At 46.9% G+C, this 26,339-nt stretch overlaps 1 protein-coding gene and 3 long non-coding RNA genes across 5 annotated transcripts in view; 1 reads left to right on the top strand and 3 right to left on the bottom strand.

Moving 5' to 3' along the window:
• The window catches only part of LOC122389242 (methylcrotonoyl-CoA carboxylase beta chain, mitochondrial-like), a 38,774-nt gene that overhangs the window by 4,479 nt on the left and 7,956 nt on the right, over positions 1 to 26,339 (bottom strand). The window lies entirely within an intron of this gene.
• LOC122389262 lies at positions 5,426 to 8,309 on the top strand. The gene is made up of 3 exons (XR_006257944.1): positions 5,426 to 5,722; positions 6,719 to 6,792; positions 7,444 to 8,309. It is a non-coding gene; the product is annotated as an uncharacterized LOC122389262 (long non-coding RNA).
• On the bottom strand, positions 8,797 to 13,176 carry LOC122389256. Its single transcript, XR_006257942.1, has 4 exons — positions 12,809 to 13,176; positions 11,564 to 11,727; positions 11,126 to 11,203; positions 8,797 to 9,867 (listed from the first exon to the last, which is right to left on the bottom strand). It is a non-coding gene; the product is annotated as an uncharacterized LOC122389256 (long non-coding RNA).
• On the bottom strand, positions 21,286 to 26,169 carry LOC122389247. Of its 2 annotated transcripts, none has more exons than XR_006257940.1 (7): positions 25,974 to 26,169; positions 24,537 to 24,647; positions 23,867 to 24,060; positions 23,119 to 23,382; positions 22,663 to 22,856; positions 21,915 to 22,178; positions 21,286 to 21,654 (listed from the first exon to the last, which is right to left on the bottom strand). It is a non-coding gene; the product is annotated as an uncharacterized LOC122389247 (long non-coding RNA). The 2 variants fall into 2 exon arrangements; XR_006257941.1 differs by having other exon boundaries at positions 26,119 to 26,138.

The raw sequence follows: 26,339 nt of genomic DNA, 5'->3' as shown, positions 1-26,339 counted from the left end.
ATAAATGCGTCTTTTTCTACTGAAAGTAAGTCCTCCAAGTGGCAAGGGATGAATAATAGAAGGTACCTAATTAATTGCCATTTATTCATTCAATTCATAAATCATAGGCAATTCAGGGCATCGATCGGCAGCGCCCTTACTGCATGGCATTGCGGATCGTCCATGGGTTTCTTGATGACTCCGACTCTGACTCAGACTTTCAAAAATCAACTCTGACTTTGATTTCAAATGTCGGCTCTGACCGACTCCGACTCCACAGCCCTAGCAGGTCTGCGGAGGCAATGGATTTTTGGTGACTCCGACTCCGACTCTGGCTTTCAAAATCGACTCTGACTCTGACTCTGGTCAGAACTGTCAACTCGGACCGACTACAACTCCGACTACGGAACCCTGAAAGGTCTGCTGAGGGGATCGAATTTCGGTGACTGACTCAGACTCTAGCTTTTAAAATCGACTCTGACTCCGACTCGACGACTCAGGTCAGAACTGTCAACTCCGACCGACTTCATGACTCAGACTCCGGAGCCCTACTGGCAGCTATCACGCCAGGGAGCTGCAAATCATATGTTCCGTGGCGGTTTATGGCATTAAAGTCGATAATGCGGCTGAATCGCGCTATGAAACACCCTTATTGGCTGCAAGAACCACGAAAGTTAGCGCATCACCACTGGAAAATGTGACAAGTTATCGATTAATTGGGCCTGGATTTGGATAAATAACATGTCGATGATCATATTAGCACACATTTACATTATCATCTATCTCAAGGTTGCCCTCCAGGCGGCTCTAAACTATGGCAATTTCCCTATCTTCAACATGTAAATGCCCTCGGGCGTCCTCGTGGTGACGTAGGCATGGGAGTGCCAGTTTGGTAGGAACTAGACTTCGACGCCCCCTGGATAAGGTTGGGACGCCAGTCACGTGACATTTTCTTTCAATTGGCACCCCATGCGAAACTTTTCCCAACCCCGTGTAGCGCTCGGACGAAAAGGAATAACCTTGGTGCCGGCGCCGTTGGCGCCGTAGAGACATTTAGGATAGATGGCAATTGGCATTGCATTTAGGCAATATTTTATGTGGCATTTAGGCAATATTTATGTGGCATTAGGGTATGTTGATGTGGCTCCAGATCAAGTAAAATTAACTAATACTTTGGGGGAAAATCGTGTAAAAAGCCTACAATAGGTAAGACGCCCCATGCTGATGTATTGTATTTTGTATTGTATTGTACACTGATACTGATACTGATGCTGACGCCCTTATTTATAACACAATTGTGTCCTTGCTTTTATTAACAAAAATGCTGGCGCAAGTTTGAATAGCGCAATTCAAATTATCATTCGGATGATTTAGTAGCCAAACACGTTTTTTGCCATTTCTTCAACAAATATCTGTCATAAAAATGACACTGATTCACTGCTCAGTTGTCTTTTGGATCTGAGTAGCATCAGTAAACAAGACTAGTTTATTGTTCTCCAAAAGCTGAAGCAGTTCAAAATGACTGATGCTTACCGATCTATTAGATGATACAAGCATTATAAAATTCACTAAATGCCCTGGCACCGAGTTTCTCAGATGTCCATACTATTTCATATGTAAAAAATGGCTCACGTTGTAGACATGGCTTTATTGTGATGCATTGCTGCTGATTGGGAGTAAGTAAGTACGTACCTTATACCTTGTACTATTGGTCTCAAGATAAGGGCCCAGTCGACCTGCAGTTTTGATTAGGTGAATACCCTTGCCCTCGCCACAGCTCGGGCTGAGTGTACCCCTCCTTCCACTCAGCGGCCCAGCGCCACCCCCACTCGAGTTGTGGCAAGGGCGAGGGTATTCACCACATCCATACTTAAGGTCGCCTGGGCCCTTATCTTGAGACCAATAGTACCTCGTAGGATACGAGTTGCGAGGTCTTCTTCACCTGTCTTGCTTGCTCTTTGATTGAATTTCTCTATCTTCTAGATCATCTGTGATACTGCTGATGCAATCAAATCCTAGTAATGTTGCTCAACAAGATAATGAATGTAGGGATGTATGCACTCTGTTTGCTGTTTTGGTACAAATGCCTCTCTGGTCAATGAAAGCAGGGGTTTTCTTTGCAGTTTGTTAATTTATTGTGCAAGGCAATTTTACTTCCAAATGCCAAAGCTTTTTTAAAATGGTACTCAATCCAACGCTATTTTCCAAGGGCCATGTTACTGAATACTGACTAACCTAAATACTTGACTAGTAAGGCTCAAAACAATATTTAATGCATTATCTATGCAAACCAGACTCCACCAAGTTACAACCAAAGTGGGGTATCTTACCATACCTGTAATGTAAAATGTCCAACATCAGTTGAAAGTGTACTTAGATATGTCAGGATGACAACTTGTGGTGTTAAGTTCAATAAGGTTCAGTCAGTCTCCATCTCCAACGTACTACTTCCGAAAAACAAAACAAAAAGCGAGTACCTGTGCCATTTATTGATTACTGGGCTGCAGATGTACAGTGCGCAGACGAACATTGAAAACGGCGAGCCAGCGTGGGGAACGAAGCCAGCGGCCACGTATTATGCTAAGTACTTTCCAACTACGTCACTCAAGTTATTTGGTTAGGTCATAATGATAAAATGCAATTCATATCAGAGCAAACTCCAGGCGTAGTTTATCTATATTATGATTTATAAGTCGTCCGTGCGTTCTCCATCCATCCATCCGTGTGTCATGTCTTATGTGTCTTATTGCGCCTGAAAGGCGCCGCGTATCGACGTGAAATTTGGCATGCCGAATCTGTGGGCGTGGGCGGCCTTTGTATTAAAATTTGGGAGTGATCGGGCCAGGGGTGCGCCGTCGGCACGTGCAAAAGGGTGATCCCCTAGGCTTAAAGGAAAAGTGCCACCTTCCCAGGGGGGTCTGCTCCCCTGCTTTTCCGCTATCAAAAACTGGCAATAGGCTGGCTCAAGGCCGTTGGACAGCGGCCGGCGCGCTGATTGGCTGACGGCTGTGAATAGGGCGGAGCTAATGTGGTGACGTCACAAATCACTCTGCCCGAAGGCCGAGAGTGTTATAGTCAATGGAGGGGAATATTGTGCGCCCGTTTTTCCTACTTTCAGTGTCACGTAAGGTCTTCTTCTTTTTCTTGGTACAATTGAGGTCCTTCTCGTGGCTGCTACACATCAACTTTCCATTCGTCAACGCATTTGTCCGATTTAGAGCGTCTTGAACGTCGAGCCAACCAGCTGCAGTGCCAAACGAATTAGGTACCGAATCGCAGTTACCACGAATAGAAAACAAGCCTCATACATTAATGATCAAACTGATGTTCGTTTCCGGAAGACACAAGCAACTTATTGCCTATGTGTTGGATTTTTATGTTATTGCCTTAATTTATGTGTTTCCAATGTCGTCCATCTAACCCTCACCGGCCGAAGGGGGAGACGGGTACCGCCCCCACCCCCATGGGTTTATCGCGATAGTTCGGAACACGCCGGCGATAGAGAGGCAAAACTTGGCCTACCAGACCTTTCATTCAAGCCGGATCTTTTGACACCAACTGCATTTTCGGGTCAAGTCAGGTCACAGACCTATGACGTCATAAGTGAACCTCTGCACGGCCCCACAATGTCGTGACTTCGCAGCGCTCTCACAGTGCACAAGAGCCGAGGAGCTTTCACAGGGAGATGAACTTACAGGACCTAGTATCCATGAGAGGTCTCACAGCTTGTATGTCTTGGATTTTTCCTAAGGGTCACCTGAGGTCAAGTCCTCACCATGACGTGACCTCGCCATTATGAGTCGATGGGAAAATATGGATACGATATGTAAATATGGATCATCGCCGGATGGCGCCGGCAATGATCCAGAACTATGTCAAGCACACAGAATCGTGATTTCATGCACACGATCCGATGCTTCACTTTTGTATTGCTGACCTTGTGTGACGTCATTTATGACGTCGATAAGGTCATACATTTTTCGTCAATAGCTCCTGATCAAATTGAGCTAGCGTAGCGGAGTACGGAAACCCACCAATGGACTTGGGAACACCTGTCGAATCGAATGATATGCGATATGACCTCCTTTGACTAACTTGGTGACCTGAAGGGCTCTGACCTGACCTTCACCCGAAGTCAACATTTTAGGTTGAACCCGACCGAACAAAATGTATACCATTCGACGCGCCTGAGCCAGGCAAACAAGCTGCCGTCAAAATCGCGGCTCTGTGACGATTTTTGACGAAGTTGTTTGCCAAAAACTGACACTTAGCTTGGGCCACTTGACCGGACCTCAGATGTGACCGGTTAACCTGAGGCCTTGAAATCGGCTACTAATCGCTGCGTAGTGCGTCTCGTAACGGCGCATACGTTTGTCTTTTCCACGAAAATCTAGCTCAACCAGGGGCGAAACGGCGAGTGGAGGTCTTATCAACTAACCCCCCCCCCCCTCTCGGCCGGGGCATATGAAGAAAACCAATAGGTCCGGCGAGGTTTGGTTTAAGAAATACGGCTAGTTAACGATAGGTATTTTAAGTAGCACTGTTTCTTAAGGTGTTTGTATACAAGTGCTGCGCACATAAAAACAAAAAACAAAAATGTTGGCTGGCACGGCCAGGCAACGGCTTTGCATCTGTACTGTACCGCTGTTTCAGGCGCTTTATATATTACAAGTGCTTTATATAGGTATTAGGTATACAATACACAATATGAATTTTATCATTTCACGATTCAGTACACATTAGTGAATTACGATGCTATCTACAGCATTTTAGGCGCAATTTCAAAAAGTTAAAGACCAAATTCAAAACGTTCACGTGCATTTTGAATGTAAACTTTTTGAATTTGGTCTTTAAATTTTTGAAATTGCGCCTAAAAAGGTGTAGAATCAGAAACGGTCCAGTTGCGATAAACTTTTGAAATAGCGAAAGAGAAACAGCCACGGATGGGCTATGGCGAATGCATTACCTACTCCAAGAGCAAGATAGAGGAGGTTGGAGCAGGACCCTCCTTGACTTTGTAGGGGCTAGAGCTGCCACTTGAACAGGGAAGCAATCTTGGAGGAGTTCAGATGTGTTAGGAAATGAGACTGGAACAGACCCACCGTGTCCGGTAGATAGGTGGAAACTTACCGATATCTAAGAGGTAGGTAAGGCGGAGCGTTTACCAGTACCGATTGTTATGTTAATTCCAACGGTTCATTTTTCCTCACTGATCTGTCTGGTGAAAATGTGAGTTGCTAGCTGAGCTGAATGACCGGGAGTAGGTAAACGCATTTTAGCGTTAGTTGCATTGCAGCCGACGGGCGCAGAGTGATCTGTGACGTCACGAATCAGTAGTTCTCCCGCTGCCCATAGATGACGCTAGTGTGGTCTACGCATCCCGCCCATAGATGGCGCTGATACATGTTGCCACTTCTCGCGGCCGGAGCAGCCTACCTTTCTATAGAGCCTTGCACCTTCCTGAAATATGAAGATATCGTTGGTTTTTATTTTGACATTATTATTTTTCATTTTCTTTTCAAAACCGGTGCCAGAAGTGCATAATTCGCTAAAAAGTATTTCAAACTATTTAACATATTGGTACTATGTTTATACTCTCTACCGCAGCTACTGTGTGATGTCATAGCAATGACGTCACACTCAAGCCAATCAGCCTTGAGGAGGATAGACTCGTCGGACTGTAGCGGTTGTAAACAACTTGTCGCCCCGTGTGTCTGCCCGTGGCGCTAGTTATCTGTCGGAGGTAAGGGTGAAAGATGCATATAATGGCCATGGAACGCTATTTTAGGATTATTGGTGAATAGCAAGAATATAGTTTTGGTGGTTTGAAATTGTTTGTCCTCAGTGATTGGCTTGATTCTCATTTTGCGGCATAAGCGGCTGTTTGGTTACATTGCATTTTTTATGATTGTGTAATTATTATGATTATGTTCCTCCAAAGTAGGCATCACATATCAATCTCAAAGGCAGATCATCTTCTTTTCATGCCTTTAATTTTATTCAAGAATATTAATAAAAAATATTTCATTTACCCCTGCCTATCATATATCCCATGGAGCTGCCGGTGAAAGTAGGCATGTAATGTGACCTAGCATTGGCGATGTGGATAATTAGCTTTAAAGTACTATTGAATGCTAAAGGTCATCATTTAGAATGGTTTTCAAAACATTCCACTAGGAAATATTCATTGAAACCTGAAAATTACTTACAAAATGGAAATGTATAGCCACGTCTCAAGAGCATTCAGCCGTCTTCTCAGTAAATATGTAATGAAACATAATCTTACCTGACCTAGCCTTACCTACAACCTACAACGTACGGCATTGGTAAAGCTGGCATCACTGTCAGCGTATATTAGTTTGGTAGGTTGTAGGTAGGTAGGTTGAAGGTTGTAGGTCAGTAGGTACTAGGTAAGGCTAGGTTAGGTTAGATTGTTTTTAAGCTTCCTTTTATCTACACATTTACCGGTTAGCGCTGACGGTGACACCAGCTTTACCGATACCCGACCTACCACCTACAACCTACAACCTAAAACCTACATTCAATGGTGGCGGGTGGTGATAATTGTTATACCTATATGATAATACTGGATATAAATACCATACAGATTAGCTGGTATCCATGACACACTTTCTTAAGAAGAAGGTCTTCTATTAAATCATGTCTATTTTATAGGAATCAAATGATTTTTGTTGTAGTCACATTCCCTACTCTGACCATCATGTCTGATTATTTCCAGTTACCACTGACAATGCCCAAAACAAGAACAACAAAGGCCCAAAGGTGGCTGTTTGGTAGTGCGCAAAGCTGCTGGTAAGTGGCATCAAAGGATAGGATGTGCTTTGTTATTTCCAGGCACGTAGCCAGGATTTTGCTCAGGGGGGGGGGGGGGGGGTAATAAGAATGTAATAAGCTTTCAGCATTGCACCTTTCCAGACACTGATAATTCATTTGCCTTTATTGTTTCAAAAGTCAATTTTCAACACAAAAAGTTGAAATTATTAACTCAAATAATTGCAAATATATACTTTGGTAATTTGCCTTTCGCATCACTATCAACAAAATAATCAAGGGTGACTAAATATGAAATGTTCCTGCATGATCTTCATCGTGAACAATTGTCAAGGTATGATGTTTGCGTGTTGAAATGTTATAAAGAACTTATGTCATAAAAACACAACTTGTAAAATTGTGTCTTTCCATATTATTCTGCAAGGAAGCCTTGGAAGGAAGAGACACTATTCCGTCCTACAGAAGCCATTTAGAAATGTGTGACATGTTCAGCACTTTGAGTCAGTCGGTGCCCGGACCTCAGTCGGCTGTATGACCGTCTCCTCGTCCTCTTTTGTCGGCTCCGCCCCGTGCTGCTTCTATAAGGGTGTCTGACCCGCTGCCGCTATCCCCACTGTGAGGTCTGACCCGCCGCGCGCTGTCACCACTGTCGGCTCTCTGTGTGCGCGGCAGGTGGTGGTGGATGTCTCTGCTCTGACGCGCGGCGTGCGCCTGCTCAGTGTGGAGGTGCCGCTAACAGCGGTGCCAGCCGGAGCGGCTGCCTCGCCGGCGGCCGACATTGAGCGCGGCACGTGTCAGCCGCCGTTCGGGTCGCTGCAGCTGCTCCAGTCGGCGGCGCAGCTGTCCGTCTCCGTGTCACTGGCCGTGCCGCTGGACCTGCTGCCGCGGCCGGCGCCGGCGCGCTGCGCCTATGGCCGACTGCTGGCCGTGGTCTCGCAGCGCGGCCTGCAGCGCATCGGCGTGCTGCAGCTCATCCAACAGCTCAACGAGCCGCCCAGCCCGGCGGCGGCCGAGGGCACCGCGCCGCGCCGGCCGGGCGACGTCAGCACACCTGGCATCAGCGGCTTCTGCCTGGCCGACCGTCAGCTGCACCTGCTGTTCGCTGAGGGGCGCGCCGACGCCGAGCTAGAACAGACGGCGGCCGCGCCGCGCGCTCTGCCGCGCCGCGACGCTCGACTCTGCCACCAATCGGGCCTGCTGTTTAGGGAGCGCCTGTACCCGCGCCAGCCGGCCGCGTTCCGCGTGCTCGAGGACCGCCCGTTACGCGCCCAGCTGCTCGACACCCGCCTCTACACGTCACAGAAACAGGAGCCGGCGCGCGCCGTCAGCGCCATCAGAGAGTGCTTCCGCACGCAGTGGCTGTCGGAAAATGAACCTGCTTCCCAACGAGGCCGGCCTGCAACAACTGCTGGCCGGCTGTTGGCCGAAAAAAAAACGCCTTCAACCGGATGTCAGTTGTCAAATCAACGCGTATTAATGCAGTCACTAGGATGGGCTTACGTAAAGCTGTAGAATTGCAAATATATAATGGCACTGTTTTTGATCCGTTCGGTATGCATTTGTATCATATGATCTCTCATTCACAGACGATCAGCTGCGAAGACCCAGATCCGTAGTAGAGGGCTCATCGAGTCTGGGTCCAGCTCCCCGTACTTCCTCCACTTTGGAAACACCGCAGCGCAGACCACAGTTATACATAATATTTAGTTTTCATTCACTTCATAACCGAAGGTTGTTTGATAAGTGATATGCTGCTTGAGTTGCACCCCGGTATATCAATACGAAGCTTCCGTCCCTGCCACATACCAGTGAAGGAGGCGGCGGCGCCGGTGGCGGCGGCCGGGGCCGGGCTGCCCTGCCCACCGACACAGTCTGTGAAATGCCCCAACAACCTTTAAAATTCAACAGGCTTCATAAATGTTTTTTTTTTTTGCACCATATTTTCTCGCGTATATGAAAGCTCTAAAATGTACAATATTCATTTCAGCCGCAAGCGATATAAAAGCTCTACAAAACGTCATGTCCCTGTGTGCAAGAAAGACACATATATTGTGTATAATCGAGCGTACATGATCTGCAGCGCTGCGGAGGGCTGCTCGGTTGCCGCTTTTTACCAGTCGGCTCTAGGTCGGACATATGGGTAAACAAAAAGGAATAGTAATATTAAACAATGCTACCTGCTGATGCTACTGGGCCTCTCATTGGTGAAGAACTGGCAGCCAGCCAGCGTGTTTTTGTGAGAACTGTTTTAACAGCAGCAACCGAACGGCTCTCGGGCCAGCGACCAGTGAGCGTAGACAGCACAGCGCTCCGTTAGGCATCGGCGGGCAAGCACACATTAGCTGTGGACGGACCGGCCGCCCGAACATATTTGTCGGTATCGAAAGTATCGTGAACCAAATGACTGCTAGCGAAAAAAGGACTGCCTCTCGTATCCATGAAAACATGTGCTCTACAAAAGTACATAATTGCTTAGTTGTCGCCAGTCACTCATTGCACCATGGCGTCAGTGTGGGGCCGCGCCCCGAATCATCTCAATCGCCAGGCAAAGCATCTCAATCGACAGGCACATGGTAGTCCAGCTACGAATCCGAGCCGCGGCATCCCGTCTATGTATCTACATTACACCACAATCGAACACTGTCGGGCCACCCGAGACAGCAGTCTCCAATGTAACATCGAAACACGCCACTCGTCTAATATCAGAAAAATGAGCATTGAGTACCTACCGAATATCGACTACAGAAGATTACAATGGGGTGCAGATCTAGCAAGAGTGTCGCGGTTCGTCTCGGCACGGCTTACAGGCCGCCGTGCCCGCGCAGGTGACCGCCAGCTCCACCTGTTCCACCTCCGGCGCGGAAGCTCGATCACAAGACTGACCTCAGTCGGCGCTGTGCTCGGCACAGGGCGACCGGGTCAGGAGCGGGCCGCTGCCGCCAGGGCCGCGGCCACCAGCCACGCGGCAGCGCCCGCCATCACCCGCTCAGCCCAGATGCGCGCCACGGCGTCATTGGGGCTTCCCTGAGCAGGATCGAACCAGAGCTGCATGCACGGCTCCGTATCCGCCGTGAACTTCCACGAGTGATCCCACACCTGAAAAAGGCGCACGTTTTGCGTCACAGCTCGGCTCACTTTCACAGTCCACGCACCGGCAGCAATTAAGGGCTACTTAGATAGTGTGCTAATAGAGCGCAATCACTTAGCTTAATCCATATAGAGTCAACCATGAATTGTTAATTACGAGCGAGCGAGCGAAGCGAAGTCTTTTCAATATCACGGAAAAAGCTCAGTATGAGCGGCCCGACCCGGCCCGGCCTGTAACGCTTTTGAGAGGCTTATATCTCAGCAACCGCTGGACCGATTGGCCTGCGGTCTTTTTTTTTGTTGGGTAGTCCTATTCCCTCTACCCCGTAATTGACTACTCTTGATACATTTCAGGGACCGTCGTGGCACGTGCCACGTGAAAAGTCAAGGGTGTTATTTGTCAAAATTGCAAAAGAAGTGATTTTGAGAGGCTCATATCTCAGCAGCCGCTTGGGCGGTCTTGCGGTAAATTTTGTAGGGTAGCTGCACCCCTTCAACCAAAGGTCGGATGCTCTTGATCTATGTGAGTGACCCCCACTGCACGTGCAAAATGCAAAAAGAAGAGGTGCCGAATTTGTTCCCATTTCAATAACTCTGTAATTACTGGGGCGATTTAGCTGAAACTTGGCATACAGGTAGGCAGTAGGCACCCACCAGGCAATGCATTCCCATATGTTGCGGTTAGGGTGCTACTGCACGTGCGCACGTGCAGGGGGGTTGGCGCTTCCAGATCTCGAGAACGGCTGGGCCGATTGCGTTCAAATTTGGTACCTACACGGTTGGGGACCGGTTAGTAGGGTGCCGTGCAAAAGTCAGTATGGACCCCGTTTGCACGTGCGCACGTGCAGAATGCCGCTTCCAGATCTCAGGAACGGCTGGGCCGATTGTGTTCAAATTTGGCACACCGCTAGCGACCCGCGACCGGTTAGAAGGGTGCTTCGCACAAGCCCGTTGGAAGTACCCTCTCGCCCTTCCTCACGTGCAGGGCTCACTATCTCGCTCGCTCGTTCTTCGTCCAAAAGGTGTTTTACTGGTATTATCTGTCTGGCTTATCTCATTTAGTTGTCATTTGTTTTGTGGGTATAATTGTGTCTCCCTTTCAGTTATTCAAATAAAAGGGAAATAAACAGGTTTAACCTACCTACATACCTACACATACCTGCACATGTAGGCTTACCTACATACCTACAACAGGCCGACCGCCCCCGAGTGCATAACAAGTTAAGTTAGTGTATTATGTGTAAAATAAAGGACGCTTGAATTTTACCTGAGTGATGTCCATTTCTTGATCACTTTCATCTGTGGGTGACGGAGCAGCGACAGCAACCCAAGGCGTATACGGAATCTGTAAAAAATCAGCACACCGTTACCACATGTTTTAATAAAACTTACCTATAGGGAGGTAGCATAAAATACAGATCAAAACAATAACATACAAACATACAGATATTCGGTTAGGTTGAAATGGCTAAAAAATATAAAAAATAAGGGCAAGGTACTAGGGCTGTAAAGCTGTAAGGGCTCGGTACTAGTAATAATTTTTGGCTAAAAATATCACAAATAAAGGCTCTGCACTAAAGCTGTAATGTCTGGTACTAGGAATAACTTTAGAGTGAAGTGTTATAAAAACAATATTCAAAGTCTTTTGATAATTTTTTTTTAACAATATAGCAGGCATTTTCATCACTTCTAAAAAATAACTTACATTCTGATCCGGCACAGCACTGTTCTTTAGACGCAAACGTTTTTGACTGTGCTTATCATGGTGCGCACTTCTTGTTAAGTTTAAGTGGTCATGTGGTCTTGGCTCACTGGTCATGCCACACACCCTCATCCACTTTTCTATGTACTTCTTTTTTTAGCAGGAACCTAAAAGTAAAAAAGGGTCAACACATGCTTAGTCCATGTAACACATACTCTGTGTATTAAGCTGAATAGCTCCACTGAGCCCAGTTTCACCAAGTGCGGTAAACTTAATTTTGGGGTAGTTTTTGTAGTTAAGTAGTGGGGTAGTTTGGTAGTTTACCCCAAATTGAGTTTACCACACTTGGTGAAACTGGGCTCTGGTGAGTTTCCTTTTCTTGTCAGCACATAAGTGAAAGAAAACTGTGTAGACAAGAGATGAACCAAACCCCCATGGAAAGGTAGGTGTTACCACAACCAGGAAATGGGATTTGAAGGGCTGGATAAATGTGTCTGAGTTCTACCTTTTAGCCAGACTGGAAAACATCCATACACTACACCGGACGCCCGTGAGCCCCTCATGCGCCAAAATTTGAAGCAAGCAATTTTGAGCTGAAATTCCAGTGCATGATTTCCACTGGAAGTTGGGTGCCTGTTTGCACCAAAATTAAGCCACTTTTACATAAAGCACATGTGCATATCTACCGACCAAGGCTATATCAACCAGACAGATCGTTCCGGGGCCTCAGAGTCAGACGCTCTTCCCTTTCTGAGCATCTGAATTAGTTAATGTTCCCATGAAAACCCAATACCACAATATGTGTGGCACACTGTAGAATCTTAAGGTGAAACAAGGCCCAGGCCAGAAGTTCCGACTCTCTTCAGACCTGCCAGCGCCCGCAGGGCAAGTCTGCTGCTAGATTGACCATAGCGTGTCAAAAAATTTGGTGACAGCCATTTGCACAAACATTATGAGCCATGCGGTCACCCCGCGCCTAAAAATTCAGCTGCCACCATGCGCTGAATTTGATGCATGCAAAATTATGCTGGATGTGCGATGAAATTTTCGGGGCAACGCCGCAATCACGCCACTTCGCCTGACATATTCGGCATAACTTGTGTTTTTTTATCCAGTCTGGCATTTCAGTTGTGAAAGCCTGAACAGTTCAAAAGGGTTTGCTAATCCAGGGGAGAGTTCTGTGAAAACAAAAGTAATAGAAGAGCCATTGCAATAAATAAGAATTTAGGTACCTAGGTACCTACTTACTTGTGCACAGTCACACGCATATCAGTCCCGACCCGACGTAGGTCGTTTGCTCCGCGGATCACACACTTCTTCATCGTTATTATAGGTATTTGTTCGAACAAAAATGCCCTGATTTCGGATCAGAGCCACGGTATAAAATATGATATACCTGTGATATACTGCCTTGCGTAAGATAAAAATACATTTTAGCAATTGGCTACCAAACGAGATGTCATCTGTTCAGGGCATAGCATAGGTTTACTTTCATAGACCTCATGAAAGTAGCTCATGAAACTCATCACCAATCAGCGCGACGGATTTGAAGATTCGATTGCGGATGTTCATCCGCCGGCCGATTGCCAGAACAGACAACGAAAAATAACGCAACTGCTCATGGTCTGCTCGCTAGTACAGGGATCCGTGCCTGATCTGTACTGCTGCAAGCTGATTGGTTAAAAACCAAAGCCTCGCCGCGGGTGGCTGTATTGTCGGATAAGAACGCATTCCTGGGATAAGGACGCATTCCTGGCATATTTTCTTTTAAAATTGCCGATAACTACGAATGGAGGCCGAAATCGGCCGTAAGAGAGTAGACATATCGGTTTTCGGACACGGGCTACAAGATGGCTATCTCAGTTTAAATCCCCATGTTAAAGGTGGCACTTTTCCTTTAACACGTGGCCGGCGAAAACCGCCAACGGGCGAAAATCGGGCCTGCAGCGCTCCTTTCCCGAGCTTATATCTCGGTAACCGTAAGTCGCAGCGACATGCGGTTTTCACTGATGGATACAGAAGAGATGGGCCTATTGTATGCAATAAGTTTTTTCTTAGGTATGTACCATGTGCAAAGAAATAGCCTCTAATCTCGAGAAAACGGACATTTTTTACACATTCCAGGAAAAACATTGGCATTTGAAAACGATGCATTGGAATGACACGGGATGCGTTTCACGGACTACAACAGGATCTGAACTGTTCAGAAAACATATATTTTTGCCCATTCACTCGCACATTTTTATAATTAAACGCTTACAAATTGCGAGTTTTACGTGAAACAGGCACGCTCACCTTTACAGCATCATAATATATTGATAACGTAGACTTATGGCTATAAGTCCTTAATATATTGAAAGAGCACTCTTTTCTGATCAATATCCACCCAAAATATTTTCAAAAAGTCATCAAGGGCTCTTAGAAACAGAGCAATCATTGTACCGTTTTCGACGCGTTTTTACCGGTTGAGCGGCGGCCGGGCTTGAACGCGGCACTGGCGCGTTAATATTACCGTGTGCTTCATATTTGTCTAATACTCGCTGCTTCTCCGCTGACGGCTCGGCCGAGTGGATAACATGCCAGGTTCATAATCCGAAGGCGGATGGTTCGCGGCCGGTCAGCCACAAAGTTTTTCGCCGGAATTCGTCCCTAGGTAGCATTCGGCCAGCCGGCAACCGCGGAGAGGGATGCGAATGTTACATTTTAACGAGCTGGCATACCGTTAGGGATCGACTCAGCAACAAAGCATTCTTACTCTCAGATCAATATACCGAAAGCTGGCCATCTAGGGTATGAGTACTAAGTAGTGTATGGGCAGAGTAGGTATGGGCAGGGTAGGGTATGGTTAGGTGACTGGTAGGATAGGGTAGAAGTTGGTATGGGCCGGGTAGGGTATGGGCAGGGTAGGGTAATGGCAGTGTTAGAGTATGGGCACTGGGCAGGGCAGGGTATGGGCAGGGCAGAGTATGATTAGGTGATGGGTAGGATAGGATAGAAGTTGGGTATGGGCAGGATAGGGTATGGGCAGGTAGGGTATGGGTAAGGACCCAAATAATACCAATAAAACGATTTTTGACCCAGCATAATGCATCCGTAAAACCAATTTAATCAAAACATAAAGTTATAGCGCAAAACATGCCATCTAGTCTATCTATATTATAAATTATAACATGTCCGTGCGTGCGTGTGTCATGCCTTATGTGTCTTATTGCGCCTGAAAGGCGCCGCGTATCGGCGTGAAATTTGGCATGCCAAATCTGTGGGCGTGGGCGGCCTTTGTATTAAAATTTGGGGGTGATCGGACCAGGGGTGCGCCGTCAGCACGTGCAAAAGGGTGCTCTCATAGGCTTAACACGTGGCCGGCGAAAACCGCCAACGGGCGAAAATCGGGCCTGCAGCGCTCCTTTCCCGGGCTTATATCTCGACAACCGTAAGTCGCAGCGACATGCGGTTTTCACTGATGGATACAGAAGAGATGGGTCTATCGTATGCAATAAGTTTTTTTCTTAGGTATGTACCACGTGCAAAGAAATAGCCTCTAATCTCGAGAAAACGGGCATTTTTTACACATTTCAGGAAAAACGTTGGCATTTGAAAACGATGCACTCGAATGACACGGGATGCATTTCACGGACTAAAAGAGGATCTGACCTTTTCAGAATACATATATTTTTGACCATTCACTTGCACATCTTTATAATTAAACGCTTACAAGTTGCAAGTTTTACGCGTAAAAGGCATGGTCGTCTTTGCACCGTCATAATGCCTTGATAACGAAGACTTATGGCTATAAATTTACCATAGAGTGAAAGAACACTCTTTTCTGATCAATATCCACCCAAAATATTTTCAAAAAGTCATCAAGGGCTCTAAGAAACAGAGCAATGATTATACCGTTTTCGACGCATTTTTACCGGTTGAGCGGCGGCGGCCGGGCTTGAACGCGGCACCGGCGCAGTAATATTACCGTGTGCTTTATATTTGTCTAATAATCGCCTGCAGCCGCTGATGGCGCGGCCGAGTGGATAGGATGCCGGTCTCCTAATCCGAAGGCGGATGGTTCGCGGCCGGTCAGCGGCAAAGTTTTTCGCCCGAATTCGTCCCTAGGTAGCATTCGGCCAGCCGGCAACCGCCGAGAGGGCTGCTAATGTTACATTTTAACGAGCTGGCGTACCGTTAGGGATCGACTCAGCAACAAAGCATTCTTACTCTCAGATCAATATACCGAAAGCTGGCCATCTAGGGTATGAGTACTAAGTAGTGTATGGGCAGAGTAGGTATGGGCAGGGTAGGGTATGGTTAGGTGACTGGTAGGATAGGGTAGAAGTTGGGTATGGGCCGGGTAGGGTATGGGCAGGGTAGGATAATGGCAGTGTTAGAGTATGGGCAGGGCAGGGTATGGGCAGGGCAGAGTATGGTTAGGTGATGGGTAGGATAGGATAGAAGTTGGGTATGGGCAGGATAGGGTATGGGCAGATAGGGTATGGGCAGGGTAGGGTATGGGTAAGGACCCAAATAATACAATTAAAACGATTTTCAACCCAGCATAATGCATCCGTAAAACCAATTTAATCAAAACATAAAGTTATAGCGCAAAACATGCCATCTAGTCTATATTATGAATTATAAGATGTCCGTGCGTGCGTGTGTCATGTCTTATGTGTCTTATTGCGCCTGAAAGGCGCCGCGTATCGACGTGAAATTTGGCATGCCGAATCTGTGGGCGTGGGCGGCCTTTGTATAAAAATTTGGGGCTGATTGGTCCAGGGGTGCGCCGTCGGCACGTGCAAAAGGGCGCTCTCATAGGGATAGCATGGTGTCGGCGAGAGCGGCGGTCGGCCGAAAATCGGGCCGACACGGCTCGCTTTCCGGCTTGATATCTCGGCAATGGGTGGACGCAGCGAAAAGCGGTTGCCACCAATGGATAGAGGAGAGATGGAACTAGCGTATTGATATGGTTTCATAGTGTAGCACGCGCCACGTGCAAGACAGCATCCCCGGTTGTGAAAAAAATGACCGATTTCGTGCATTGTGACGGGAAAATCGATGCCGCTGGAAAACGGCTTGACGGAATGAAATCGGTGTGGTGCCATTTTGCAGGCAAATGTACGTGTAATCAGAGGATAGCAGATAAAAAGCGATGATCCGTACCATTTCCTTAATAACGAAACATTAATTGGAAAATTTATTTCGCGCGGAGCGCGACGTCCTTTACAACATCAAAACGTATTGAAAACGTTGATCAATCGCTATGAAACCTACATATTCGGAAAGAGCATTCTTTTCTGACCAATATCCACCCAAAATATTATCGAAAAGTCAATAAACTTGGGTGAAAATGACTCAAACATACGACCGTGTTTCGTTAACGTTACAGGTATTTTTCGACAAAATCCGATCGATGGCTTATGGCCGGCAGGCCATTCAAATTTTGTTAATAGCTTTCAAAGCATGGGCTGCAATGCACCGCCCGCAAAGGGGAATTCCAAACACTGAAAATAAGCGCCTACCAGTAAACAGCACATTATTGTACTAGGAATAACTCAGCTACTACTGGGCCGATTGCGCTGAAACTTGGACTGTGGGTGGAGGGGACAATAACCTGGCGATGCATCGTCATTTCTGACAGGTAGGGTGGATCGATTGCACGTGCGCACGTGAGGGGTCCGCTTCTACATCTCAAGAACGGCTGGGCCGATTTCGCTCAAATTTTGTTCACTGTTGGGGACAATTTAGAAAGGTGCCTGGCACAAGTCATCTGGAGTCTCAGCTAGCGCGTGCGCACGTGCAGTGGGCCAGTTTGATATCTCAAGAACGGCTGGGCCAATTGCGCTCAAACTTGGTACGTTACTTTAATCGAGTATGAGAAGGGTAACTATGTGTTATTAGTAAGGAAGGGTATGGTTAGGTTAGGGTAGGGTAGGGTGGGTTTGAGTTCGATAAAGGCAAACCATGAGAAAGGCTCTAACAACCCGCAACCAGCACCAGCACAACATGCCGTTCAAACAAATATCCAACTCCGACAAAATAAGACAAAAAAATATCATAAGTTCCGACACCCAAACTAATGCCCCATCAAATGCATCTATCAAAGGGCACAGTTATAGCGCAAAATATGCCATCTAGTCTATATTATGATTTATAAGATGTCTGTGCGTGCGTGTGTCATGCCTTATGTGTCTTATTGCGCCTGAAAGGCGCCGCGTAGCGGCGTGAAATTTGGCATGCCGAATCTGTGGGCGTGGGCGGCCTTTGTATTAAAATTTGGGCGTGATCGGGCCAGGGGTGCGCCGTCAGCACGTGCAAAAGGGCGCTCTCATAGGGATAGCATGGTGTCGGCGAGAGCGGCGGTCGGCCGAAAATCGGGCTGACACGGCTCGCTTTCAGGCTTGATATCTCTGCAACGGGTGATTGCAGCGAGAAGCGGTTGCCACCAATGGATAGAGGAGAGATGGAACTAGCGTATTGATATGGTTTCATAGTATAGCACGCGTCACGTGCAAGACAGCACCCCCGGTTGTGAAAAAATGACCGATTTCGTGCATTGTGACGGGAAAATCGATGCCGCTGGAAAACGGCTTAAAGGAATGAAATCGGTGTGGTGCCATTTTGCAGGCAAATGTATGTGTAATCAGAGGATAGCAAACAAAAACTGATGCTCCGTACCATTTCCTTAATAATGAAAAATTAATTTGAAAATCTATTTCGCGCAGAACGCGATGTCATTTACAACATCAAAACGTATTGAAAACGCTGATCAATGGCTATGAAACGTGCATATTCGGAAAGAGCATTCTTTTGTGACCAATATCCACCCAAAATATTATCGAAAAGTCAATAAACTTTTGTGAAAATGACTCAAGCATGCAACCGTGTTTTGATAACGTTACGCGTATTTTCCGACGAAATCGGATCGGTGGCTTCGGCAGCCAGGCCCAGGCAGGCCAATGAACCTTTGACAACAAACGGTAGCGGAAGGCACCTCTCGCCAGGGGAATTCGCCAGTAAGTAAAATAAATTTATTCTTGCAATAACTCAGCCGGGGCATTCCACGTCAAATCAAACACCGAAATCCGTCACCCCCTTCGATTTTTCTGAAAATTTGTAGGCAGACTGGGCATGGTTCAAAACTGAGTTACGTATAATATTTTCGAAATTTGATAAAGTATCGCTGGGATATAGGTCATCGAATATAGCCAAAAATGTCACACATCAATTTTTTAAATGTCTATAACTCTGGTTCCTTTTCTGGTATCAAAATGATATTAACAGGGTCTTGTAGGCAATTTATAAGGCTTTGATTTTTAAATATAAAATTAAATTGTAGTGACCTTGAAATGCATTTGACCTTGAATTAAAACAGAAAAATTTAAATAGCAAAAAACACGTCACCTTCGATTCGGGTAATTTTTACATATTATATCCGTCACAATGTTCCTAACCATCTGTGAAAAAATTGGAGTGGGCCATTCATAACTCTCGCGGCAAACGCCGTTTTCATGCATCAACATCACGCAACCGCGCGTGACCTTGAAAGACAGAGTCAAGACATGCTTGCTTGTGTACACTTTCTGAAATGAATGATTGCTGATTAGTGATATCCCAAACTCTGCGAGAATGGAAATACATAGTCATCGTAGTCAAGCATTCAAGTTCCATAGTAAAAGTGTCTCAGGCAAACGGAAATTTTGCGGTTAATTTTGAGCCGTGTGGAAATGCATCATGAAGCCAAAAATTCAACGAAAACATTATCACGCAACGATATCTTCACGTCTTTTTATCTTCACTATACGAAAGAATATACATTTTTGAGTATGTATGGGGAATTTCTAGTCTATATTATGATTTATAAGTCGTCCGTACGTTCTCCATCCGACTGTCATGCCTTATGTGTCTTATTGCGCCTGAAAGGCGCCGCGTATCGGCGTGAAATTTGGCATGTCGAATCTGTGGGCGTGGGCGGCCTTTGTATTAAAATTTGGGCGTGATCGGACCAAGGGTGCGCCGTCGGCACGTGCAAAAGGGTGCTCCCATAGGGATAGCATGGTGTCGGCGAGAGCGGCGGTCGGCCGAAAATCGGGCCGACACGGCTCGCTTTCCGGCTTGATATCTTGGCAACGGGTGCTTGCAGCGAGAAGCGGTTGCCACCAATGGATAGAGGAGAGATGGGCCTAGCGTATTGATATGGTTTCATAGTGTAGCACGCGCCACGTGCAAGACAGCATCCCCGGTTGTGAAAAAATGACCGATTTCGTGCATTGTGACGGGAAAATCGATGCCGCTGGAAAACGGCTTGACGGAATGAAATCGGTGTGGTGCCATTTTGCAGGCAAATGTACGTGTAATCAGAGGATAGCAGATAAAAAGCGATGATCCGTACCATTTCCTTAATAATGAAACATTAATTGGAAAATTTATTTCGCGCGGAGCGCGATGTCCTTTACAACATCGAAACGTATTGAAAACGTTGATCAATCGCTATGAAACCTACATATTCGGAAAGAGCATTCTTTTCTGACCAATATCCACCCAAAATATTATAGAAAAGTCAATAAACTTTCGTGAAAATTACTCAAACATACGACCGTGTTTTGTTAACGTTACAGGTATTTTTCGACAAAATCCGATCGATGGCTGATGACCAGCAAGTCATTCAACTTTTGACAATAGCTATCAAAGCATGGGCTGCAATACACCGCCCGCCAAGGGGAATTCCAAACACTGAAAATAAGCGCCTTCCAGTAAACAGCACATTTTTGTACTAGGAATAACTCAGCTACTACTGGGCCGATTGCGCTGAAACTTGGACTGTGGGTGGAGGGGCAGTGGGCACTCATCTGGCGATGCATGGTCATGTGTGACAGGTAGGGTGGATCGATTGCACGTGCGCACGTGAGGGGTCCACTTATACATCTCAAGAACGGCTGGGCCGATTTCGCTCAAATTTTGTACACCGTTAGGAACAATTTAGAAGGGTGGCTGGCACAAGTCATCTAGAGTCTCAGTTAGCGCGTGCGCACGTGCAGCTGGCCGCTTTTATATCTCAAGAACGGCTGGGCCGATTGCGCTCAAATTTGGTACATTACTTTAATCGAGTATGAGAAGGGTAACTACGTGTAGGTTATGAGTAAGGTAGGGTGTGGGTTGGGTAGGGTAGGGTAGGGTAGGTTAGGGTAGGGTAGGGTAGGGTAGGGCAGGGCAGGGTAGGGTAGGGTAGGGTAGGGTAGGGTAGGGTAGGGTAGGGTAGAGGTAGGGTATGTATATTTGTAGGTTAGTGTAGGGTTTTTAGCGGCGTTTCCGGTGGCGTTTATGGCGTTTCCGATAGGCGGTGGTTGGGCGTGCGATGCGGGCGGTTTTCTTTTTTTTAGGTTATATGTTTTCATACAAATAAAAATATAACCTCATGCATCAAACTAATGGTCCCATGAACAATAGCCATCGAAACGTACAGTTATCGCGTGTATCCATCCATCCATCCTGGGTATGGTAGGGTATTGTAGTGTATGTTAAGTTTGAGTGCATAAGGGCCCAACATCCGAAAGACTCAAACTACCCCGGGTAATCAGCACCAGCATACCATACAGTTCAATTAAAAACAAATGTCAAACTTCACCTAGCTCATCCAAATAAAAATATAACCTCATACACCCAAACTAATGCCCCCATTAACAATATCTATCGAATCTATACAGTTATCGCGCAAACATGGCCATCTAGTATAGCTGTTAAGCATAACTCGTTTTTTTATTTGACACCCTTTAATAGTACAGCATGTGGTTTGGCACGTTCACACCACAAAGTCATCAACAAAGCAAACCAGACTTGGCAGACTGGAGAACAAATTAGGCTCAACGAGGATTCGCCTCGTGACCGATTACAGAAATAATCATTGAAAGAAACCTGGCTATCAAAGCGATATCGTGTGGAAACGTTGGAGTCGGTCCGCCCGGAATCTCGGCTCCCCGCCGAGGACGCAGGGCGACTCCCGGCAGCTCTTGTACCAACGCCAAGCGAGGTCGGAGCCAGTCGCGAAGTGGGCGCGCCGTCGGACAAGATGAGGGCCCGCGCGCACCGTTTGGACGACGGCCGATAACCTGCCACAGGGGGGAGGGGGGGGGGGGTCGTACATGTATGTTAGTGAGTGGTGAAGAAAAGAGCAGAAATGAATAACGTGTACTCTTAACAATTGATCACAAATGTAGTCACTATGATGAGCCATCAAGAGCCATACGAAAGCGCCACGCCGACGTTCACATTCCGGAATGAGTATACGCAAAGCGAAATACATTTGCAACTACACATGCGTTATACACGTCATATAAAAAGTGACATTATCAGCTCCAGATCGACTCACCCCCGTCATCTCGCAGCTTGGCATCTGCGACACCAGCTCCGGGTGGGTTGCAGTACGGCCGGGTGCAGCGGCGTGTGACCGTCACGGCAGGGCGGCCGCCAGCCCTGCAGTACGGCCAGGTACAGCGGCGTGCGACCGTCACGGCAGGGCGGCCGCCAGCTCCGGGTGGGCTGCAGTACGGCCAGGTACAGCGGCGTGCGACCGTCACGGCAGGGCGGCCGCCAGCTCCGGGTGGGCGTGCGCCGTGGAACGTCGTAGGCCGTTCTGCAGGACAAAACGATCGACTGTCAGCTGTGAAGGCTGACGAGCCGAGAATGGAAGGCATGTGAGGCAACTATTCGTTAAATGTTGACACCAAACATGACAAAACAGCGCAAAGGGCCGTTCCCAGCCGTAGTATAGCTGTTAAGCATCACTTGTTTTTGATTTGACTCTCAAGTTGAATATCTAATGCAGCATGTGGTTTGGCACATCAACATCACAAAGTCATCAATAAAGGAAACCAGACTTAACAGACTGGAGAACAAATTAGGCTCAACGAGGATTCGCCTCGTGACCGATTACAGAAAAAATCATTGAAAAGACAGCAAACGATACGGTTAAAACTCTATGCATCGGTCTGGTCCAAACTCGATTATCAGTAATCGGACCGACCACAAGCAATAGGTACGCAATAAAGACGTTCTGAATCACATGGAAAATAGCAGGTTTCTATATAAGCTGTTCCCTTCACAAATCCAAACCAGACCTGGCTATCAAAGCGATATCGTGTGGAAACGTTGGAGTCGGCCCGCCCGGAATCTCGGCTCCCCGACGAGGACGCAGGGCGACTCCCGGCAGCTCTTGTACCAACGCCAAGCGAGGTCGGAGCCAGTCGCGAAGTGGGCGCGCCGTCGGACAAGATGAGGGCCCGCGCGCACCGTTTGGACGACGGCCGATAACCTGCCACAGGGGGGAGGGGGGGGAGGGGTCGTACAAGTATGTTAGTGAGTGGTGAAGAAAAGAGCAGAAATGAATAACGTGTACTCTTAACAATTGATCACAAATGTAGTCACTATGATGAGCCATCAAGAGCCATACGAAAGCGTCACGCCGACGTTCACATTCCGGAAATGAGTATACGCAAAGCGAAATACATTTGCAGCTACACATGCGTTATACACGTCATATAAAAAGTAACATTATCAGCTCCAGATCGACTCACCCCCGTCATCTCGCAGCTTGGCATCTGCGACACCAGCTCCGGGTGGGTTGCAGTACGGCCGGGTGCAGCGGCGTGCGACCGTCACGGCAGGGCGGCCGCCAGCCCTGCAGTACGGCCAGGTACAGCGGCGTGCGACCGTCACGGCAGGGCGGCCGCCAGCTCCGGGTGGGCTGCAGTACGGCCAGGTACAGCGGCGTGCGACCGTCACGGCAGGGCGGCCGCCAGCTCCGGGTGGGCGTGCGCCGTGGAACGTCGTAGGCCGTTCTGCAGGACAAAACGATCGACTGTCAGCTGTGAAGGCTGACGAGCCGAGAATGGAAGGCATGTGAGGCAACTATTCGTTAAATGTTGACACCAAATATGACAAAACAGCGCAAAGGGCCGTTCCCAGCCGTAGTATAGCTGTTAAGCATCACTTGTTTTTTATTTGACTCTCAAGTTGAATATCTAATGCAGCATGTGGTTTGGCACATCAACATCACAAAGTCATCAATAAAGGAAACCAGACTTAACAGACTGGAGAACAAATTAGGCTCAACGAGGATTCGCCTCATGACCGATTACAGAAATAATCATTGAAAAGACAGCAAACGATACGGTTAAAACTCTATGCATCGGTCTGGTCCAAACTCGATTATCAGTAATCGGACCGACCACAAGCAATAGGTACGCAATAAAGACGTTCTGAATCACATGGAAAATAGCAGGTTTCTATACAAGCTGTTCCCTTCACAAATCCAAACCAGACCTGGCTATCAAAGCGATATCGTGTGGAAACGTTGGAGTCGGCCCGCCCGGAATCTCGGCTCCCCGACGAGGACGCAGGGCGACTCCCGGCAGCTCTTGTACCAACGCCAAGCGAGGTCGGAGCCAGTCGCGAAGTGGGCGCGCCGTCGGACAAGATGAGGGCCCGCGCGCACCGTTTGGACGACGGCCGATAACCTGCCACAGGGGGGAGGGGGGAGGGGTCGTACATGTATGTTAGTGAGTGGTGAAGAAAAGAGCAGAAATGAATAACGTGTACTCTTAACAATTGATCACAAATGTAGTCACTATGATGAGCCAAAACAAAACAACAAGCATTGCATTAATGGCAGTTGGCACCACTACATAATACTTAGTAGCAACATAATGAGTATTGTGATACATCTGAGATCTGATGAAATGATTGAAGTCATGAATTTCCATTTCAGACTGACCAAGGATCATCTAAACTTGATGCAATTTCGAAACTGACAAACGTAAGACAATATGTGCATGAACATGAGAGGAATTTAATCATTTGAAGCTCATTTAATGTTAAGCTGTTTGGATTAAATTATTAGCATTCAATTTGACCTTCACCTTAGCATTACCATTATTGAATTATTCTAGTTTACAAGTGATAAGTATGAGGCTAGTTACAACAACAAGATTACCTTCTCTTGAAGTCATTCCAAGCAAATAGGGTTGGACCAGCTTCTTTCTTGCCATTCCTAAAATGACAAGAGCACACTCTTGAATGCTCATTGGGCTTTGCATCTTGTCTCCTGTGAAAAAGCAAAGCAATAAAGTTGGTTCTATTAGCAGAAAATGAATCAGACAGCATGGCCCTGCTTCACGGCAAGCCGTAGTTACCAACTCACTGCAGCTGGGCATTGGTGCTCATTTTCAAAAGAATTTAGAAATGTCAGTGAAATATCTAAACAATTTTGCCAGCATTTCCATTTGGACAGAATTTTGTCAGCATTTCCATTTGAACCTGAATGTGGGTAGCAGCGTGCAGTGAAACAGGGCCCTGCTCAGCAATGCTAAGCAAAGGGTGGAAACAAACAGTTGAAAATGAAAAGACAAACGAGCTAGAGCAGCATCTCCACACCAGCAGACTTCCTACATCAACCAATCTACAAATACACACCAGCAAGCACCAAGCAAAATCAGCAATTTTTACAACCAAATGTACCTACCTAGAAATTTGGGTAGGTACAAGTGGAGCAGACGTCACACCAAGGTTTTCCAGCTTAGGAGAGGCGCTATACCCGGAGATGCTTCTTTCTAACCTAAACGCCGGTGGTGTTGGCGCCTTCACCCACTGTTCTGGAGGCACCACTGAGATCCGAACTCAGGATCTCCTGTTTACCAGAAAACAAACATAACCTAACCTGGCCTAACCTACAAACCTACAGCGCCTATCTTTGGTTGGAAGGCCTTTGCGTGACGTCTGCTCTACTAATGCCAAAATTTGTACTTTTGGTATGATTAACTGCAAAAAAAGGTGCTTACTCCCTTGCTGATCCTGCTGAGCCTCCCATACAGTCATACTGATACATTGTTTGCAATTGTACCATTTGAGAAACAAAGAAATGTGCCGACTGAAAAATATGGATACAAAGAATTGCAGGGAGAAACATTTTCCCGACAAGTAATTGCGCAATGAAGAATTTTTTTTTATAAATTTAGTCAGAACCTTTTGATGGGAAGGATTCACAAGGACAGAGCCACCGCTAAGCGAAGCTTGTTGCGATGACCCTGCCCTCTACCCTCCGATCACGCAATTCCAATTCTATGGCAGAATTTAGAGTCCAAAGTTTAACGTGCGCACAAATCCGCGCAGGGCCGGTCCCCTCGCTGACTTCACCTGGCTACGGCCTGCCACCAACCGCAGCCATACCTGTCAGGAGGCCCATAAATGTCGAGCGCCCGACATTTTAGGTAAGGTACTTGAAAAGATTTGTCCTGAAATCACCTAGAAGTTACCCAAGCAGGTACTTAACAAAATGGTGTGAGCCTGTGAGGGTTGCATATCTAAAAAGTCATAAAAGCAGCAATATCACGATAATAAACAAAAGGAGATATCACAATGTCGCATGACGAACCTCATCAGTGTAGTCCATTTCTTCAACTCCCCCTCGTCCCGGGGCAATCGGAAGAAGGAGCACTTGGACTGGGACCTGGCGCTGGAATGACTGCATTGAGGCACAAAACAAAAAGGCATATTTGCTCCTTAGATGTAAGACTGACTCATCTCCGAGATTATTCGCCCCAACAGCACTCAAACAAACTCGATGAAAAAAGCGGGAAAAGCCAAAAGGGCGACTCAATGCACATTTCTGATTATCTGTTCAAAGTGCACTTTCATAAAGATACGGAATGCGCTGATTGGCTTTAACGTGATGCGCTAACGTCACTCAACGTGAAAAAGCAGCCGTAAGCGGTTTTTCGAATATATATCGAATAAATGT

The sequence above is a fragment of the Amphibalanus amphitrite genome, unplaced genomic scaffold, assembly GCF_019059575.1.
Source record: "Amphibalanus amphitrite isolate SeventyFive unplaced genomic scaffold, NRLGWU_Aamphi_draft 000019F_arrow, whole genome shotgun sequence".
In the NCBI taxonomy this organism is placed as follows: domain Eukaryota; kingdom Metazoa; phylum Arthropoda; class Thecostraca; order Balanomorpha; family Balanidae; genus Amphibalanus; species Amphibalanus amphitrite.
Note: the sequence above shows the minus strand (reverse complement) of the source record. Positions and strands in the feature narration are given on the sequence as shown.